This window comes from Trichechus manatus, unplaced genomic scaffold (assembly GCF_000243295.1).
Source record: "Trichechus manatus latirostris isolate Lorelei unplaced genomic scaffold, TriManLat1.0 scaffold00124, whole genome shotgun sequence".
Taxonomy (NCBI): domain Eukaryota; kingdom Metazoa; phylum Chordata; class Mammalia; order Sirenia; family Trichechidae; genus Trichechus; species Trichechus manatus.
In genome coordinates, this window is record NW_004444060.1 from 4,672,659 (window position 1) to 4,694,733 (window position 22,075).

Genomic DNA, 22,075 nt, shown 5'->3' on the forward strand with positions numbered 1-22,075 from the left:
GTTCCATGTGCATTGGAAAAGAATGTGTACTTTGCAGTGGTTGGATGGAGTGTTCTATATATGTCTATGAGGTCAAGTTGGCTGATTGTGCACTTTAGATCTCAGTCTGTATCTTTGCTGAGTTTCTTTTCAGATGTTCTGTCCTTTACTGAGAATGGTGTGTTGAAGTCTCCTACTATTATTGTGGAACTGTCAATTTCTGTTTCAGCGCCGTTAGAGTTTGTTTTATGTATTTTGGAGCCCTGTCATTGGGTGGGTAGATGTTTATTATGGTTATGTCTTCATGATGTGTCATCCCCTTAATCAATATATATTGTCCTTCTTTGTCTTTTACGGTGGATTTCATTTTAAAGTCTATTTTATCTGAGATTAGTGTTGTCACTCCTGCTCTTTCTTGGTAGGTGTTTGTTTGATATATTTTTTTCCAATCTTTTATCAATTTAGATCTTTGTTTCTAAGGTGTGTCTCTTGTAGACAGCATATTGATGGATCCTGTTTTTTATCCATTCTGTCACTCTCCATCTCTTTATGGGTGCATTGAGGCGATTTACATTCAGTGTAATTATTGATAGTTGTGAGTTTGTTGCTGTCATTTTGTAGTGCTTTTTTTTTGTGGTGTCAGCATTTTCTTTGTTCCTCTTACTGTCCTATGCTGAATTCCTTTTGTTTGTGGACTTTTATTTCATTTCTTTTGTTTTTGTTGGTTCTTTTTTTTAACTGAGACTTTATGTTTTTCCTTATTATTTTTATGAGTAGGTTTGTTAACTTTCTTTGTGGTTATTGTGAAATTTACTCTTATCTTTCTAAGTTTGAAGCAGTCTGTTATTACTTGGCATCTCCTTGCCTTCCTCTCCATTACAAGGTTCTATACCTACACCATGTATTCACTCTTTTAGTTCTGATGTTGTTGTCATTTACAGATTAACTGCTCTGATTTCCTGTTGTATTTCTTTTGGTTTTGGATAGTCCTTGAGATTTCATTTCCTAGATTGGTATCTGGCTGGCATGATCCTGCATCCTAGATTCACCCTGTGAGCTGATGTTGTTTGTTCTCAGATCGAAGGACTCCCTTTAATAATTCTTGTAAGTTTGGTTTGGTTTTTACATATTTCCTTAGTTTCTGTTTATCCAGAAATGTCCTAATTTCACCATCATATTTGAACAAGAGTTTTGCAGGATATATTATTCTTGGCTGACAATTTTTTTTCTTTCAAGGTTTTATATATATCATCCAATTTCCTTTTTGCTAGCATGGTTTCTGCCGAATAATCTGAGGTTAGTAATATTGTTTCTACTCTGTGTGTGACTTCTTGTTTTTCTCAAGCTGCTCTCAGGATTCTTTGTTTATCTTTGGTTTTGACCTGTGTGTTTATGATATGCCGTGGTGATTTTCTTTTGGGGTTTATCCTATATTGGGTTCTTTGAGATTCTTGGATGGCCAGCTTTTCATCTTTCATGATATTGGGGAAGTTTTCTGTCAGTAGTTTTTTAATGATCTTCTCTGTATTTTCTGTTTTCTCCCCCTGTTCTAGAACTCAGGTCACTTGAAAATTTTGCTTTTGATTGTATCCCGTATAATCCTCAGAGTCTCTTCAGTTTTCTTCTGTCTTTTTTCTGAGTTTTCCTCAAACAGAGTTGTATCCCAGTGTTTGTCTTCAATTTCACTGATCCTGTCTTCCACTGTTTCAGATCTGCTCCTCGGCCCTTCTATCTCACAATCCGTTTCTGAAATTTTATTGTTCATCTTTCAGATTTCTAATTGTTGTTTTTGTATGATTTCTAGTGTGCATTTATATTGGCATTTTGTTCCTGCATTATTTTCCTCAATTCTTCTATTTTTTTGCCTGTATTTTCCATGTATTTGTCTGCCTTTTCCATGATTTTCTCTATTTTTTCCTCATTTTTGTCTGCTTTTTGCTTCAGCTCTTGGATAATTCTGAGTATTAGAGATTTGAGTTCCCTATCACGTTATTCTATTGTCTTTTCTTTTACTGGAAAGTCACCTGGTGTTTTATTTTGTACGCCTGCTGGAATCATCCTGTCTTGTTTTTGTAAATGTTTTGATATTGTCTGCTGTCTTCGGGGCATTCAGTAGTTATTTTTGTCATTTATTGATTGTAGATTTGTTGGTTTCATCCTTTTTTTTGTTTTATTTGGCTATGTCTGAGCAGGCGGGCTGTGTTTTCTTGTTGTTTGCTTGTCTGTGGGTACGATACTTTTTGCCTCCCTCTCCAATTTTCAGGGTCAGTCTCTCAGATATGGTACAGCAGGGCAGATCTAGCTGAAGAGGAGTTGCTGGGATGGGTTGTTTGTGGCATTTACTACGGCCACCAGGTAGGGCTGGTAATCAGTGCAGGGCAGGTTCTGTTAGGCCATGCCTGTGCTGCTTGGTGGTGTGATGTTAAGGGCACGATGCAGTTAGGCAGGACGGATGGTGGTGATTGTGATGTTTAGATCTAAGCTTGGTATGGGAGAGAGGAGAGAAGAACAGGAGCCAAAAACATACAAGCAAACAAAAAGAGTGCTAGGAGATCTTGCCGTTGGAGTGGAGAGATGAGAATATATGAAATGGAGAAAAACAAAAAGAAGAAGAAGAAGAAAAAAAGAAAAGAAAAAAGAGAATAAAAAAAATTAGAAAGAAAAAAGAAAAAGAAAGCTCTCAAGGATCCCAATGGTGTGGCTACAAGATCTTGGATAGTTGCTCCCAGGCATTGAAGTACAGCTTGGCTAGAAGGTGTAGAGGTGTCACTCAGCACCAGGTTTTCAGGGGACCATAAGAGAAAGAAGTTATAGAGAGATGAGAAACTGAGTAATGAAGAAAGACAAAAAGGGTAAAGAAGGAAAAGGAAACAAAAGAAATTTTTAAAAAAAAACAAGACCCCCCCAAAAAAACCAGAAAAAAAAACACTTAGAAAGAAATGCTCTCAGGGATCCCTCTGCACGTCTGCACAAACTGAGGGGATAGGTCCCAAGTCATGCGGTACTGCGCGGCTAGAACGGGCTGCCAATTTGAGAAAAGAAAAAGAAAATGAACAAACAAAAAAGCCCTGGGATCCCACCAGTGTGGCATCACAGGCCAGGAATAAGTTTTATAGTTAAGCAGAGTTTCACAGCCTTTCTGGAAGAAGAAAAGACGGCACACAGAGCCAGGCATTTGACTGAAAGGAGGGGGAGGTGGTGAGACATAAGGAAGAAATCAAAAGAAGCAGAAAAAAGCAACAGCAGCAGCCAACAAATGACACTCATGGAGTCGGCCAGTGCAGGCAGGTGGAATGCAAACAGCTGGTGCTTCCCAGCCAAGAGAATGTGGCTGCGGGAAGCAGAGGAACCTGAGTGGCAGTGAAGAAAGATGGGGGTTGGAAAGTGTTTATCGCTGGTTCCTGGTTATTCTGTCTCTTGCTGGAAGCTCCCTGAAGTTGCTTTCTCATACCCCCTGTTTGCTGGTCTCCGATAGGAGTCCAAGATGACAAATCCGCACTGCATTAGCTGATAGGGGACCTCTGCATGAGTCCCTCATTGCTGTCTGTTCTCTGTTAGTTTCCACTCTATTTGGTGCTTGGCTGAGTTCTTTATTTCTTCATTTGATGCTTAGGGTTTCAGTATTGCTGTTTTCTCTGTTTGGCTTAGTTTTTCGGATCTTTGCTGTGGAGGGACGGAGTGGTGCCTCTGCCTAGTGCACCATCTTGCCCGGAACCTCCTTGCCAAAGTTCTTTGCTTGTTCCAGAGCCAGCAACTGCCTCTTGTCCTCCCACCTTCTGCTCTTGGGACTTGAGCTAGCAGCTTACCTGTCGATCTTGGAATTCATCGATCTTCACAGCCTGTGAGCAAGAGTCCTATTCCCTGAACTGCTGGTCTTGGGTTTGCCATCCCCTGCAGCTACGTGAATCAGGAGAAACCTTGCGGTCTTGTCTGCTGATCTTGGAATTCGTCAACCTTCACAGCCTGTGAGCAGGAGCCCTGCTCTCTGACTTGCTGACCTTGGATTCGCAAGCTTCTAAGGCTGTGTAAATTGAGAGACCTCGACCTTGATCCATGGACTTGGGATTTTCTAGCCTCTACAATCACATGAGCTATTTCCTTGATGTAAATCTCTCGCTATATATATTTATATGCTTTACTGGTTTTGCTTCTTTAGAGAACCAAGCCTAAGACAGAACCCATCCAGAGGTGCCTTGGGAGACAGACCTGGTGATTTGTTCTGAAAGGGCACAGACTTTAAAATCTTACAGAACAGTTCTACTCTGCACACAGGGGTTTAGCATGAGATAGATCTGACTAAAAGGCGAACATCAACAATATCCATCAATCCATCCATTCATCCATCCTTCCATGTATCATCTAGCTAGCTAGCTAGCTATGTGTTTGTTTGGAGGAGCCCTGCTGGTGCAGTGGTTAAGTGCTAGGCTGCTAACCAAAAGACTGGCAGTTTAAACCTACCAGCTTCTCTGCAAAAGAAAGATGCGGTAATCTGCTTCCACAGGATTACAGGCTTGGAAATCCTATAGGGCAGTCCTACTTTGTCCTACAGGGTCAATATGAGATGGAATCAACCCAACGACAATAGGTTTGTCTTTCTTTCTATGTCTATCTATCTAGCTAGCTAGTTAGCTCTCTGGCTAGCTGACTATCTAACTACCTATCTAGCTAGCTATCTCATCCGAGGTTTCTATATCCTCTATCAACTTTATTTTTATTTCTCTAGCATACAATTCCCATAATTTACAATTATAATTTATTTGTAAGATCTACCACACCCACTCTAAAATCCGGCTTTGATGATTTTAACAGTTAACTGCTTAATTTCCTTTATTTTCCAGAATCAAAATGATTTAATAATCTCTTAATCCTTAAACAATTTAGTTATTCATAAATAGCATTGAAATTATGTTTATTCAAGGTCAATAGTATAATAATTAACAGGTTTTTATGCTCCCCAGTGAGAATTTGGAAATGTTACACTGTTTTTGTTTGCATTTGAGCAATGTTAAATATAAAATTTTTTCAAAAATCTTAAATTAATGTTTAACAAAGGTGGTCCATAGTGGTCTGCTCTAGATTATTTTTAGATACCTTTTTTTAAAATCAGGTTTCTTGAGTTCATATCTAACACATATGAATCACAATTCTCTGAGAAATGCATTTCCATTTACTGTACTTTAAAGCAGCATCCCAATAAAGTTTGAAAGCAATTATCTTAGGTTTTGAATTTAAATTTTTATAATTGCCTGTTTATTCTTTAGAAGTTACAGTCACAAAATTTTATTGATTGTTCTCCTTGACATTCTTCCATGTTCACTGAGATATTCACGTAATCTGCTATTACTAGGGCTATAAATGCAATTTACTCAACTATTTTGAAGAGATTATACATTCAAATAGATTGTTATTTCCAATGTTTTCTCAATTTTCATAATATTATTATTATATGAAGGTAGCAAGAATTTAAAATAGCTTTTCAAATGTGGCTGCAATCACTTGTCACCTATGTAGCTTTGAGTAATTTTCCAATAAAGGAAATTTATTGTTTGTACTTTATTTTTCACCCATTATAAGATTCAGTTTGATTATACTTATTGATTTTTTAAATAAAATAAAAAAGAAGATACATGCTATTCCTAAATTGGTCTATCAGAAGCAGAGTAGAGAAAGTGCAATATATAGAATAGAATTTCTTAAAATGGTCTACAGAAAAAGCAGGGGAAGATGTGAAATAATAGGGAAACAAAAACTCTGCTGAGATGTGCGTGTATGTGTTAAAAAAATTTTCATTTCTTTGAAATTTTGGAGGGTTATAAGAAAATATCATGACAAAAACTAATAGAAACATATTAAAAAATCATTCCCATCTATTAAAAATATATTCCAGAATTATAAAAAAAAAAAAGCCAACGTTTGTAACATTGACAATAAAAGGTAGTAAATTTTTGTAAGTTTAACATTATTTGTAGAGACAGCCCAAAATGGTGGCTTAGTCACATAATCATGCTGTCCCCCTACAGCAAAGAACCAAAAAATCAAGTGAAAGAGATACAGATAATCTGGGAACCCAGAACAGCAATGGAAGATGAAGAATTAGACCGAACACCAAATGGACGGAGAATTGAATGAAAACCACGAATGAGGATATTTATGGAATGGAGGCAACCTGCCAGCCCACCCAGGACAGGCTGATCATCTTGAGTCAAAGCCAGCAGCATTGCCAAGTGAGAATCACAGGAAGGCAACTTCACAGAATTTCTGATAGGAGAGAGACACTGCATACAGAAACCCAAGGAAAGCAAAGTGAACAAAACAGAAACCAGATCTAAGCAGGGAAAATGCAGAAAGGTGAGCGACAGCCCTCGGGATCCAGGCAACCACGGAACAGAGACGGAGCCATAAAATAGGGACAGGATTACTAGCCAGCAGCAGTCTCTGATCATTTGGGCAGGGGCTCTCATGGAGTAGAGAATCCATAGAGTGGCATATGGAGATTCTCCACCCAAACAAACTCACAATGCCTGTGAGCCATTGATAGTCTGTTCTGCAGTTGACCCCTGGTATGTACTGACTGATGATATTGAGCGTTTCCATTGTTCTATTGACAGATATTGTCAATTTGATTCCTGTGTTTTCCGTCTGGTGAAACTTTTTTCTTTCATTTTTCTCTCTGCTATTTATTAATCATTCAATTGCTAACATCAGTGAACATCTCTTTCACATCTGAATAATGAAAAAATGAAATACTCACAAGAGTGATACAATAAAAAGATAAAAAGTGTGTAATATACCTGATGCACATAATGTTTATTTGGCTCTAAATATTTGCTTCCACTAATATTGATGGTATGTAGACATCATTTATTTTTTCACATTCTTTATTTTATTTTAATTTTTTTATTCTACTTTAGATGAAGGTTTACAGAACTAATAGTTTCTCATTAAACAGTCAGTACACATACGGTTTTATGACATTGGTTAACAACCCCAAGACATGTCAACACTCTCTCTTCTTGATTTTGGAGGACCTTTTTTTTTTTTTTTGGTGAAAATATACATAGCCAAAAGTATACCATTTCAAAAATTTCCATATGTACAATTCAGTGACATTGATTATATTCTTCCAGTTGTGCTGCTATTCTCACTATCCTTTTCCAAATTATTCCATCACCATTGTCTTCAACTCACTGTCCCCTAGGCTTCCCATCAAACCTTTTGAGTTGCTGCTGTCAATTTGATCTCACATAGACAATTCTTTCTTTTTTTTTGTACTTTACATGAAGGTTTACAGAGCAAATAGTTTCTCATTAAACAGTTATCATACATATCACCCTGCGACAATGGTTAACAACCCCATGACATGTCAACACTGTCACTTCTCAGCCTTGGGTCCCCTAACACCAGCTTTCCTCTCCCCTCCTGCTTTCTAGTCCTTGTCCCTGGACTGCTGTGCCCCGTTAGTCCCATTTTGTTTTATGGGGCTGTCCACTCCCAGGCTGAACGGTGAACCTCGGGAGTGACTTCACCTCTGAGCTAAAACGGTGAACAGGGGCCATATGCTTGGGATTTATCCAGTCTCTGTCAGGCCAGTAAATATGGTCTTCTTTTATGTTAGAATTTTGTTCTACATCCTTCTTCAGCTCTGTCCAGGACCCTCTGTTGTGATTCTGGTCAGAGCAGTCAATGGTGATAGCCCTACACCATCTAGCTGTACTGGACTCAGTCTGGTGGAGGCTGTGGTAGCTGTGGTCTATTAGTCCTTTGGACTAATCTTTTCCTTGTATCCTGTTCTCTTTATTCTCCCTTGCTCCTGAAGGAGTGAGACCAGTGGAGTATCTTAGATGGCTGCTCACTGGCTTTTAAGACCCCAGACGCTAGTCACCAAGGTAGAAAGTAGAACATTGTCTTTATAAACTGTGTTATGCCAATTGAGCTAGATGTTCCCCGAGACCATGGTCCCCACAGCCCTTCCCCCCAGCAACTCAGTCCTTCCGGGAGTAGATGTCATATTTTAAAAGAAGCTGTAATTTTTGAATACTGGACATTCTTTTTTTTTTTCTGAGACACTATTCAATGTAACTAAACTTCTGTCTATCGTTTGATAGCTTCATTTATTTTTAAAAATTCTTCCATTTACTGAAAAATATGTACTTAAACACATTCCATCCATTTTATGAAGTAATTGGGTTTGAAATCATTATTGTTGAACAATCAAGTTAATCTGCATCCCAGATATTGTCTTGAAGCCATTTAAAAATTATGGCAAAATACTGGGTATTTTATATTCAGAGTTTTTACTTTTTATATGTAGCATCATCTGTACAGTCTTTCTCTTAATTCTCAAAGTTATTAGTTTCTCATTCTACAATATGAGAAAAACAAATCATATATTGTAAAGAAAATTAAAATGTAAGATGATAAATAGAATTTTATTTCCTTATTTTATATTCAATGCACGTACACTAAGAACAACTCAATCAGATGTCATGCTTTCCAAAGAAATCTCCATATTTTTGACATTTTGAGATATGGTGTCATATTTTTAATAACTTTTTTCCTGGATTGAGGAGTTTCTATAATATAACCCTATATTATGGTTTCGTGTATTCCATCACGGTATATTTAGTTCTCACTGCACTGATTAGTCATACTATTGCCTGGGAGCCCTGGTTAAGAGCTTGGCTGCTAACCAAATGTAGACAGTTCAAATCCACCAACTGCTCCTTGGAAACCCTATGGAGCAGTTCTATTCTGTCCTATAGGGTCACTATGAGTCAGAACCGACTAGGCGACAGCTAACAACAAGAACACCACAACTTTGTCATTGTATATAAATCTGTGTGTGTGTATGGGTGTATATATACCCTTATCATCATACATACATATTAGATGTTTGTATTTCATAAAAATTGCTAGTTTAACTCTGAAACTTTTTTTATGTTTATATATGTTAATGGGAAATACATTTTCTATGTATTTTATTTTTAATAATATTCATGAGATATAATTTCCCCCTGTTATGAGATGACATACCATCTTCATGACAAAGGAAATTAAATGAAATCATATATGTATGATTGATAGGTGTATATTTTCTGGAAAGTAGAATGTGTTGAACTCTATCATGAAATATATGCATTTATTGCCAGTACATGTTTGTCTTGTACTGTATTGTACTACAGTAAAGTCTGCTACTGTTGATGGAAAAAGATTTTACTACTGCTTGCATTTGGATTTCTATTAAAAGCGCCATGTTGATTTTTGGATTACATAGTTTTACGCAGATAACAAGTGCATTCCATGTTTGTTTGCCAACTGAATACTACCCCCAGGATGTATTTTATTTTTGTAAGTGTGTCAGGCTAATTTTTTTTTTTTTTTTTTTTTTACAGCTACATGTTAAAAAAAAATCAGCACAGGGGCATTTACAAAAATACCTCTGGGTGGGGGAGGGGCAAGAAAGAGAGGGGTTGGGAAATAAAGGTAGAAGGTGCTTGTTATTTGCTAAAAATAAGGTTCTGCTTTTAGGAGTTTCTAGGACTATCCATCAGTACCTACCTCTTTTCTATCTTGGATTTTATTCAACCTTACTGATTTTCTCTTCTCTCTCACCCTTTAAAAACCTTTGTTCATTTTCTCTGTTAATAATGATCAAATATTTTAATTTCTGATGACATGCTTCACAAGACTTTATCTGCTGAAGAGTGTCATATTTTTCAGGAAAGGAAAAATTAAACCTCAGGGTAAATACTGTGTCTCAGGGTTGACTCTGCTATCATTATATTCTCTGATTAATGTGCCTAACAAATCTACAAGCCCCAGAAGAATGAGGAGTGCAATAGGCATGAAACTTCCCCACTATTATAGTGAGCAATAGAAATTCTAGCATTTATGTATGAGATTTCAAAACTTTTTGATTAAATATTAATGCTTATGATGGTTAACAAGCTATAAATTGTCAAATATGTAATCAAACTAGTGCATTACAAAAATGTGAATGTACATATGGCCACAGAAATTAATGAATATGTCAGTGATTAAACATTAGCTTTGGGAAAAAGAAAAAACAGCTGTGCCAGGTATCACTAGTTGAGTAGGTAATTTATAATTAATTATAGACACATATGGCTATTGTTACTTATGCACAGTCTAAGTGTTTCTTGGGTGAAAGGAATCATATCTTAAATTATCTGTAACTATTATAAACTACTCACATTACTATGTTGTGAATTAGTTTGATATAGTAACCAGTTCTACATTTTATGTATGGATAATTTTTCAAAATGGGTAGTTTATTTTGTAAAAAGAAAGCACATTTCCATAAAGAAAACGATAAATAAATTCATTTGATGCACGTTATAATATTTAATAGATACTTCCATGATGAAAATTTCCCAACTACTATGATGTAATTGAACTTGTTGTTGAGAAAGTGATGAATATAATGCTTGGCCTATAATTTATTTTCCGGAGTTGTGAATAAAGTTTTAACTTACTGTACACTTATTTTATTTATTTGAAGGTTTTTTTTTTTTTCCGCTCTGTGACCTGTTCATGTTGATTTTCTAACCCAATACTTGACATATGATGGTCATTTTCTTTCAGATGATTGACAGAAACTCTACTTTTCCCCATGTTAACTTAGTTTTGATACCTTAGCTACATTATCATGTAAGGATGTATAAAAAATTGAAAACTAATTTCATTTCAGTTTTATTATCTCTCAAATTCTAAGAGTATATATATAGAATCAACTAAATATGTCTTTATATCTCAATTTATTAATTTAATTATCCCACAGATTTAAATTAATGCTTACATACCTATACTTCATAAATAGAAAATATAGACTTTCTAATTTCTCTTAGAGCTCTCTGGATAAAGCAAATATGCTCCTCTTAAAACTGTCCTGAGTCATTACCTATTTTAAAATATTTACTCTTTCATTAACGACAATAAAAATATATCTAGAGCCAATTCTGTTAGGAATTATGCATTGTGCTTTATAGGGTGTAGTTTTAACTTGGTTTATAATTTCATTTTTAATTTTGTTTATACAAAGGACTCTACATATTCAAAAATTTTATTCGATGTTATTTTTTCTTTACTTTTTCATGCATTACCTGATTCTTGGCAAGAATAATGTTAATTATAATTGGAATCATCATTGTCATGTGGTGCAAGTACAGCTTGTTAGGTATAGTGTGCAAAAAATATCACGCAAATCTCTGCTTTAAGTTTTTATGTAGTTGGAAAATATAATTAAATGATGTCAAAATTTGTGCAGAAAATTATTAAGCATTATTAGGCATAACTTAGATGTTACTTAGTGGATTATTGCTTCCACCTTCTAACTGGAAAAACTATAGAAGTCTTAATATCTCTCAATTCTCCCTGTAAGGAGTGAAAACAATCAGACTCCTTAAGTTCAATCAAGATAGTGTCAAAATTGTCCATAAGAAAATTATATCTAAAAGTAAAATTAAAATAGACATGAATAGAAATTGAAATCTCAGTACAAAGCTTCGTATCCTGATATTTACTGCAGTTTGGTTAAAAGTTAATTTGAATGATTCATTGGGCCTCAGTGACATTTTGGGTCAAAGAAGGAGAAAGAATCATCAAGATTGTGTGTAATTATTAACAAATTTAAAGTGGACTATTTGGTTAGCTAAAGTTTTCTTTAAAGAAATACCTTACTGGAAAATATATATGATTAGTATTTTGGTATTTTCCATTTGCATTGTCTGTTTCTGTGTGTATGTGTTTGTTTTTAATAAATGGTACAAAGATGCAGAAAAAAAGAATATTTTTGAGTGATTTATAACTTAAAACCCTTGGCCAAAAGTCAGGAATTTGGACTGTGTAAGAAAAAACGATCTTATATCTAGTCTGGGACGCTTGACAATATTCTCCAAAGATACCTGAAAGTCAGCTACTGATCCTTGGCCAAGATAAGGCTGAGATAGGATTGCTAGGGATTTATAATGTGCTATTTAAAGTTTGAAACTCCCTGGAGGTTTCTTCATGGATAGATTTTGTATATTGTTTTGGGGATGTGCAGAGTGATTGTTAACACCCACGTTCAATCCAGCATTATCCATCCTCTGAATTACTTGGGTACCCCCCACATATACTTTCCTTCTTTGTTCTTTGTCTCCATTTATTCTCTTTTAAGCACAGGAACCAATGTGTCATAACATACCACTCTACTCAAAATCCCCCAGTGGCTTCTCCTGTCTTTCACAGAAAAATCCAGACTTTCCAATGACCTGCAAGGCCCTAAATAATCTAGTTCCATTTACCAACTCCTGCTATCTCCTTGATTGCACACACTGCTCTGGTCACACTGGCTTCCTCATAGTTTCTGTAACATGCTCATATGCTCTCTCAGGGTCTTTGACCTCAACATTCCCCCAGACTGGGATGTTCTCCCTCCAGATGAAAACAAGGCTAACTGTCCTACTTCCTTCAAGTTTCTGCTCATGTTTGCAAATTAGGTCTTTCCGGCCACTGGCTAAACAATAAAAATATATCACCCTGGCAACAATTTTCTTCAATTTTTTTTTTTTTTCTTCATAGCATTATCACTACTTATATATATATATATGTATAGATATAGATATACATGTATGGATATATAGATATATATAACTTATTTATTTTTCTCCTCTAGGTAGGCAAGAAATTTGGTGTCTTCTGTTAACTGCTACATAACCTGGGTTTATATCAGTGCCTTGTACCTTGTTAACATGTAGGATAGAGTTGGTTTTTGTTGGGATCTATATGTATTAACTGCGTTTCCTTTGCTTGATTTTTTATTTATTTTAATTCCATGTGTGGAGGAGATTATGAAGTAGAGTTATGTTTTACCTTAAATTTAGTTACTTAAAGTCACACTGAGTGAAAATTACTCTTGAAAATTTCATATGTTGTTTCTATGTGTGAGACCTGAAATTTAAGATAAGTTCATCTCAGATAGTTTTTCTTCCAGCTTAAAATTTCAGAGCAGATCATTTTTATGAAGTAGATATCTTATGTTTAGAAGCAATGTAATACAGTATGTAAGGTTCAGAGTCACATGTAACATATGTTACCTTGGATTGCGAGGGACACAGAAACAAAGGCATACCAGGAGAAAAAAAGATTTAAATCTCTGTTTTATTTCATGCTCATTCCAGAATATATGAGCATGAATACAATGAGAGGGTGTATAACCTGTATTTATAATTTTATTTATTATTTTATCTCTTACTGTATTTTTCTGTGTAAAGCATGTAAATAAGTTTTCTTAATTTAAGTACATATATTTAAAAAGGAATGTTTACAATTCGTGTTATTTTTCTGTTAAATACCCTCACACATTTTCACACATAGTTGTATTTGAATATTCCTCTCAAAGTTTACAATTAATATGTATACCTTTTGCCTTAATAAGAAAATCACCTGAGAAACTTTACTTCCCTTTTCTCTGCCTTTCATATTGAGATCTAATGGTATTCAAGTTTTATATGTATTCAATTCAAATTCAAATTTGAATTGAATTTGTATTCAATTTGTATATGTCACAGTTACAGGCTTTTTAAATTATTATTTATTTATAGTTTTAGTTTCTTTAATAACTAGTTTTGTGCATCTTATGTCTGCTTCTAAGGAGCCCCGGTGGCACAAAGTTTAAGCGAAAGGTTAGCAAGCTGAACCCCTCAGCAGCTCTTCTGGAGAAAGACCTGGCAATCTGCTTCTGTAAAGATTACAGCCAAAAAAATCCTGTGGAGCAGTTCTGCTCTGTAACATGGGGTTACTACAAGTCAAAAAATGACTCGATGGCACCTAACAACAACATCTGCTTCTACGTTTGGTGGTGTTATTATTATTTTGCTATAAAATATCTTCAATTTTTAACATTCTTTAGAGACGGTCTATTTTCTAAAATATATATTTATTTTGCATTAGTAACTGAATATCAATTTTCTGGGTACAAGACTTCAGTTGTAAAATAATTTCTTTCAAAACTCCGTAGATATATATTTGTTTTTCATCATCAGTATTTCTAATTTATGATGGTAAACAAATTTTCATTCTCCAAGCTTTTACTGACTTATTTTCTCTAAGCTGCAGCATTTTAGAATTCTTTCCTCATTCTTGGATCTGTTAATTTTTGCCAACATGTATATATGTTAATCTATTCTTCATATTTGAGAAAATATTCTCAAATATATCTTTTATTTGTCCACCCCAAGTCCATTATCATAGTTTTCCATTCTTAAACTTCAGTTCAACATATTATTGCTCTTCTGCATCAATCCTCCACATGTTGTAATTTTGCACTAATTTTTTTCTAAATCTTTTCCTTTATGGCTTATATTATGTGAAAATTTCTCAATCGTCCAAGTCACTGCAACTGATTTTTTTTTTTTTTTGGTCAATTGTCTAATTTAATCTCCACAAACACTTTCTGATTCTTTGACGTTTTTTTATTGTTCTTTTTATAGACACACTTCTTTAATTATAAATAAAATATTCTCTCAAACCACTCCCAAGAAGCTAATTTGAAAAATTTTGTTATTGTTGCTTTCTTTTATTTTTCTGGGATTTTTTTTTTTCATTTAGTGGATATGCATAATATCTCTTTCATAGACATCATTTTCCAAATTGTATATATGAATGAATGGCTAGGTTGATCAGCAGAGATAGTGCAAGTAGGTTCTCTGTGATGATGCTTAGCTATGTTTTTGCAGGAACATTTATCATCACAAAGGAAAATTTGATTAGGAGCCTCATTAGCATAATGAGGAATGCTAACTCTCTCTTTTTCCTATAACCTTGACTGTAGCAGACTTCCAGATTTACCCCTTACCAATAAAGTGCTTAGTGTTATAAAACACGTTTATTTGTTCTGAGGGTGTAAGCTAAGACTTTTGTTGATTCCTTCCCTCTTTTGTTTTTTGAATCTTTGCCTTTGGAAGGAGAAAAGGAATTGCTTTCTTCCTGCAATTATTAAGGTAATTAATTACTCAGACATTTGGAATTAGAGAGTTTCTTACCTCCTTAATTGCTCTATCAGAGTTTTTAAATCTCACTCTTTTTGTTGATAACTGCTCTACTTTTGTCAATGAGAATCTCACTGCCTTATATGTTACAGGATTTTCCTGTAAGATCTGTTGTGCTGAGGAACACATGTTTTTTTAATTCTGTAATGGCCTTGCAAAAATATTTTCTTGCTATCTCAAAGGCTTTGGATGTGAATTACATGGTGTTCTCTGTAAAAAAACAACCAAACCCCTTGCCGTCAAGTTGATTCCAACTCATAAAGATCCTATAGCACAGAGCAGAAGAACTGCCCCATAGGGTTTCCAAGGAGTGCCTGGTGAATTCGAACAGCCGACCTTTTGGTTAACAGCTGTAGCTCTTACCCACTATGCCACCAGGCCAAGGTGTTCTCTGTATGCTATCTCAATCTATTCTTATATCTTTGTGTATCAAGGAGGTTTATTCCACATATATGATATATCCCCAGGCTTACTTCTAAGGGAGGATATGTTAATCACCAGTATGGAAGTTGAGAAACTTTTTGTGGGAGGTCACAAAGAATTGTATATTTGAAGGTGCTACAAATGTGTTTGCTTATTTGTAAATCTCTTGATTTGTCTGCGTCTATTCAAACAATCTACCACTCATCTAACAGTATGTCCTACCATAGTGGCTTGTGTGTTACTGTGATGCTGGAAGCTAAGCCACCGGTATTCAATTACCAGCAGGGTTACGCATGATTGACAGGTTTCAATAGAGCTTGCAGACTGAGACAGACTAGGAAAAAGAACCCAACAATCTACTTCTAAAGAAAATTGGCCAGTGAAAACTTTATGAATAGTAGCAGAACACAATGGCTGACATAGTGCCAGAATATGAGTCCCACAAAGCACCAGAGCCCCAAGAAGAAGGAGCAGTAGTTGGAAAATATGGCCTTGGTGATAGAAATGACTCTGACTTTCACATGCTAGAATTTTGCAAGACCAACAACTTCTTCATAGCAAATACTTTTCTGAACAATGTAAATAGTGACAATACACATGGACCTTACCACATAGAATACACAAGAATTATACTGACTACATCTGTGGAGAGAGACAGCGGAGAAGCTCAATATCATCAGTCTGAACAAGACCTGGAGCTGACTTCAGAACAGACCATCTATTGCTCATATGCAAGTTCAAGCTGAAGCTGAAGAAAATTAAAAGAAGTCCATGAAAGCCAAAGTATGGCCTTGGGTATATCCCATCTGAATTTAGAGACCATCTCAAGAATAGGTTTGATGCATTGGACACTAATGACTGAAGGCCAGATGAGAGATAACATCAAGAACATTATATATGAAGAAAGCAAGAGGTCATTGAAAAAACAGGAAAGAAAGAAAAGACCAAAATGGATGTGAGAAGAGACTCTGAAAACTGGTCTTGAATGTAAAGTAGCTAAAGCAAAAGGAAGAAATGAAGAAGTAAAAGAGCTGAACAGAAAATTTCAAAAGGTGGCTCCAGAAGACAAAGTAAAATATTATAATGTAACGTGTGAAGATCTGGATTTAAAAAACCAAAAGAACTAAAGAAAAAATTCAAGCCTTGTGTAGAAATTTGAAGAATTCTATGGGCAAAATATTTAACGACACAGAAAGTATCTAAAGAAGATGGAAAGACTACACAGAGTCACTGTACCAAAAAAAAAAAATTGGTCAACATTCAACCATTTCAGGAGGTAGGATATAATCATGAACTGGTGGTACTGAAGGAGGAAAGCCAAGTGCACTGAAGACATTGGTGAAAAATAAGGCCGCAGGAGTTGATGGAATACAATTGAGATGTTTCAACAAAAGGATGCTAGTTGGAAGAACTCACTAGTCTATGCCAAGATTTGGAAGACAGCTACCTGGCCAACTGATCGGAAGAGATGCATATTTGCGCCCATTCCAAAGAAACATGATCCAATAGAATGCAGACATTATCAAACAATATCATTAATATCACATTCAACTAAAATTTTCCTGAAGAAAATTCAAAAACGGTTTGTAGCAGTACATTGACAGGAAACTGCCAGAACCTCAAGCAGGATTCAGAAGAGGACATGGAACAAGGGATATCATTGCTGATGTCAGATGGATCTTGACTGAGCAGAGAAGACCAGAAGATGTTTACCTGCGTTTTATTGACTATGCCAATTCATTCAACAAATTAGATCACAACAAATTATGGATAACATTGTGAAGAATGGGAATTCCAGAACACTTAATTGTGCTCAAGAGGAACCTGTACATAGAGCAAGAGGCAGTTGTTCCAACAATCTGCCTGTATGCTGTATGCAAATAATCTGAGAACTGTACTACAGGAAGAGGAACGCAGCATCAGGATTGGAGGAAGACTCGTTAACAACATATGATATGCAGATGGCACAGTCTTGCTTGCTTGAAAGTGAAGAGGACTTGAAGCACTTACTGATGAACATCAAAGACTTTGTTATGGATTGTACCTCAACATAAAGAAATCAAAAAAATCCTTACAACTGGACCAATAAGCAACATCATGATAAACGGAAAAAAGGTTGAAGTTGTCAAGGATTTCATTTTACCTATTTCCACAATCAATACACATGGAAACATCAGTCAAGAAATCAAACAACACAATGCATTGGGCAAATCTGCTGCAAAATACCTCTTTAAAGTGTTGAAAAGCAAAGATGTCACTTTGAGGACTAAGGTTCACCTGACATAAACCATGATATTTTCAATTGCCTCATATGCATAGGAGAGCTGGACAATGAATAAAGAGGACCAAAGAAATATTAAAGCCTTTTAATTATGATGTTGACCAAGAATATTGAATATACTATGGACCGCCAGAAGAAGAAACAAATCTGTCTTGAGAGATGTACAGCCAGAATGCTCATTTGAGGCAAGGATGGTGAGACTTCATCTCACATACTTTGGACATGTTATCAGGAGGGACCAGTCCCTGGAGAGGGACATTATGTTTGGTAAAGTAGAGGGTCAGCGAAAAAAGGGGAAGATACCCTTAATGAGATGGGTTGACACAGTGGATGCAACAAATGGCTCAAGTATTACAACTATTGTGAGAATGGCACAGGACCAGGCCGTGTTTCATTCTGTTGTACATAGAGTCACTAAGGTCGGAACCAACTGGATAGCAGCTAACAAAAAACAAAGCAAATTCAAACAGGATAAAAAATTAACAGTAATTTATTCCTTCCCTCTCACTACCCAGTCCTTGAAGAACAATAATTTGCTTAGGAATTCCTTGTGAGTCTTATAAATTTTCCTAAGGATATTGGAATGTAATCAATTAAAAATTACTTCCACCTTCTCCTCAGGTTTTTTGGTGGAGGAGGGGTGCATGTGGGCTAGGCATGATGATGGTGGCGACCCTGGTTGTTGCTCAGAGCCCCTTGTGCCTCTTGCAGACTCAGTAGCTGACTCTTGGACGGTTGCAGGGCAGAGGCAGTGGCATGGCCCCAGGTCAGGTCTGGGGGAGAGGCCAGTCCACAGGGCTAATGTGACAAGCCAAAACCACCATCACTTTCCTACTGAGGGAGGAAGGAGCATTGGTGAACCTAGAACCAGGCCAGCCCACAGACCCCACCCAATCTCCAGCACCAGGAGCTGAACTGGCAGTGGAGCTGCTCAATGGCACCATTCAGGTAACCCTGAAGCGCCTCCAGCAGCAGACCTTTAAAATAGATATCGACCCTAAGGATACTGAGAAAGCACTGAAGGGGAAGATTGAGTCTGAAAAGGGGAAATATGCCTTTCTGTTGCAGACCAAAAATCAATTTATGCAAGCAAAATCCTCAATAATGATACTGTTCTCAAATATAAAATTGATGAGGAAAACTTTGTGGTGGTTATGGTGACAAAACCCAAAGTGGTGACAACACCAGCACTAGCGACAACTCTGCAATCAATTCCTGCCCACACAACTGCAGTTAGTTCCTCTACAGCAGCAGCTGTGACAAAGCCCCCAGCCCCTGCCCCTGCTTTGGCTCCCATTTCCACACCTATGTCCATCGCTCTAGCATCAACAACAGCATCTTCTGAACCTGCATCTGCTAGTGCAACTGAACAAGTGAAACCTGCAGAAAAGCCAAGAGAAATGCCAGTGGCTACTAGTCTGACATCAACAGACAGTACATCAGGAGATTCTTCTTGGTCAAATCTTTTCGAAGATGAAACAAGTGAACTTGCCACAGGTCATTCCTATGAGAATAGAGTAACTGAGATCATGTCAATGGGCTAAAAAGAGAGCAAGTAATTGCAACCCTAAGAGCCAGTTTCAACAACCTGACTGAGCAGTGGAGTATCTTTTAATGGGAATCCCTGGAGATAGAGAAAGTCAGGCTGTGGTTGATCCCCTCCTCAAGCAGCTAGTACTAGAGCACCCCAGTCTTCAGCAGTGTCTGCAGCTGCAGCAACTACGACAGCAGCAACTACAAGTTCTGGAAGACATCCCCTTTAGTTTTTATGGAATCAACCTTAGTTCCAACAGAGAATTTTCAATTACTGCAGCAAATGAGCCAACACCAAAAAAGAAAAAAAAAAGAAAAACCCTCATTGCCATTGAGTCATTTCCGACTCATAGCAACCTTATAGGACAGAGCAGAACTACCCTATAGGGTTTCCAAGGAGTGGCTGGTGGATTTGAACTGCCAACCTTTTGGTTAGCAGCCCAGCTCTTTACCACTTTGCCACCAGAACCAACACCAGGAGCATTTTATTCAGATGTTAAATGAACCAGTTCAAGGCGCTAGTGGTCAAGAAGGAAGGCGCGGTGGTGGCAGTGGAGGAACTGTAGAAGCTGGAAGTGGTCATATGAACCACATCCAAGTAGCACCTCAAGAAAAAGAAGCCATAGAAAGGTTAAAGGCATTAGGATTTCCTGAATGACTGGTGATACAAGCATATTTTGCTCGTAAGAAGAAGGAGAATTTGGCTGCCAGTTGTCTTCTACAGCAAAACTTTGATGAAGACTGAAAAGAATTTTCTTTTTTTTAATTTCACTCTTCACACCAGTTCATTACACTAACTTTGTTCACTGGATTGTCTGGGATGATTTGGGCTCATATCCACAATCCTTGGTGTAAGGTAGTAGATTGTTGAGGATAGGGAGGGAGGGATATTGGACATAGGGCAGGAATGAATACACTGCATGTCTGCTTAAGTTAGCAGATGCCGAAAATCCACACATGGGGCAAAATATTATACAACAAAAAATCAGCTTTTGCTGGTCTTTATTTCTTCTATAAAACAGTAGGTAACTTTTCCTAGGTTTCACTCTTTTTAGTGTAATAAATCCAGAAATTTAGTGTAATGCCCTGCTTTGTTTTTCTTTGACTTCACTTTGGTTTCAGAAAGATTTTTTGATACTAGAATCTATGGTGTCTATTTCATGGCACGTTGGATAATGGCTCTGTGAAACTGGAAAAATTTTTGGAGCAACTATAAACAGAAATCCCAAATTATTGACTGTTATTGTTGCTGCTTCAAATAAGTATAAAATTAATGTGTAAGGAAGCCCATCCTTTCATGTTAAATACTTGAGTGGGAGGAGGGAGAAGGGAACCTTTTCTTCAAATTAAAATAATTACTGCTCTTTTAAAATGTCTTGACCACTGAACGTGTGACCCTTCTACCATAATTTGAGAAGCTGCACAAGTATAGGCAGAGTTATTTTATTGTTTGCTTTTTTTTGGTTGTTTGGGGAAAAATTGGTTGGTATATAATTATTGTTTACTTCTTTGTTATATTGCAGTAAAAGTTCTAAAACAACCTTTGCGTGTTTGCTTTTGATGTAGCCTTTTGTGAAATGTGAACTTTTGGGGCCAGTGGAGAAATGCAGAGTTCACTCTCTCTCTCTCTCCCTTCCCTCAGCAGAAATGTGTTTATCAGCAAGCCATGAGTTCAAACTACTGCCTTTTTTTAACCCACAAAATGCTGATTTGGTAAAAAAAATTGATGTTAATGTTTCAAAACTAGGTTTTTGGTATTTATAAATTTTTTTTCTTTATTAGATAAGAATTATGGCCTTTAAAGTGAGTAGTTTTATATTGCTCTCAAGAAGAGAAGGTGGGTGAAAGTATATAGTGCCTCTTTTATTGCATTGGATGCATTGGAAAGAAAGACTGGTGGTATCTTTCAGAAGAGTTGGGAGATGCAGCTGGAAAAGTACTTTGAAAAATCTACAATCAAGATATCTCAGGGCGTATTAAAAGAAAAATCTTAATAGCAGTGTTGGTTTTAATTTGAATTTTTTTTAACCTCAGTTTTTGTTTTTTTTTTCTTTTGATTCTCCTTCATTAGTATTGTTATTTGATTATAAACAGGGGACATTTGTCTACTTGTTCAATTTTTAAAATTTGTTATGCCTGAATATAAACAAGAGTATTTAAAGAAATAATTTTTTCCTACCATCTGATACTCAGTGAGAAGATGAATATGCACAGATTTTTCCCTGCATAATGTTACAATATTCTTAGCACAGTTCGCTGATGATTTTTAAGCCTTTACTTCATTCATTCGTAAACAATCACGGAAATGAATGAAACCATGATTTTTCCCCATAATGTTATCATGTAGTTTAATTTTCATGTGTTTATTCCATATATATGATAAGCCTTTGGACTTTGTATTACCTGTATGTTTTATAATGAATCATGTAAAATGTCTCAGAATAAAATGAGAATTTGTTAAAAAAAAAAAAATTGCTTCCGCATTCAAAATCAGCATTGTTCCCTGAACTCTTGTACCATCTAATAAAATTCTTTCATTCTCATACTGTGAACATACTAATTAATTAGTACCATTATATATCATCACAAAAATGTGCTTAGATTGCTAAAAAAAGAGATAAAGTGGTAAGTACAATATCAACTTGTAATTTTTATAGGTGATAAAAACTGACACATGAATTATTTCCTAGCAGTAAGGAGATAGGCAAATGTTTGGTTCTAAATTAATTCAGATTATAATCATTAAAAATGTTACACCTGCACCATTAACAAAGTTAAACTGCAAATTGCCATTTCTTGCTTCTTCCCT

General features: G+C 36.1%; 1 pseudogene; it reads left to right on the forward strand.

Annotated features, from left to right (window-relative positions):
* Window positions 1–18,872: 18,872 nt before the first annotated feature.
* Window positions 18,873–20,011, forward strand: LOC101361122 (UV excision repair protein RAD23 homolog B-like; annotated as a pseudogene).
* Window positions 20,012–22,075: the final 2,064 nt, after the last annotated feature.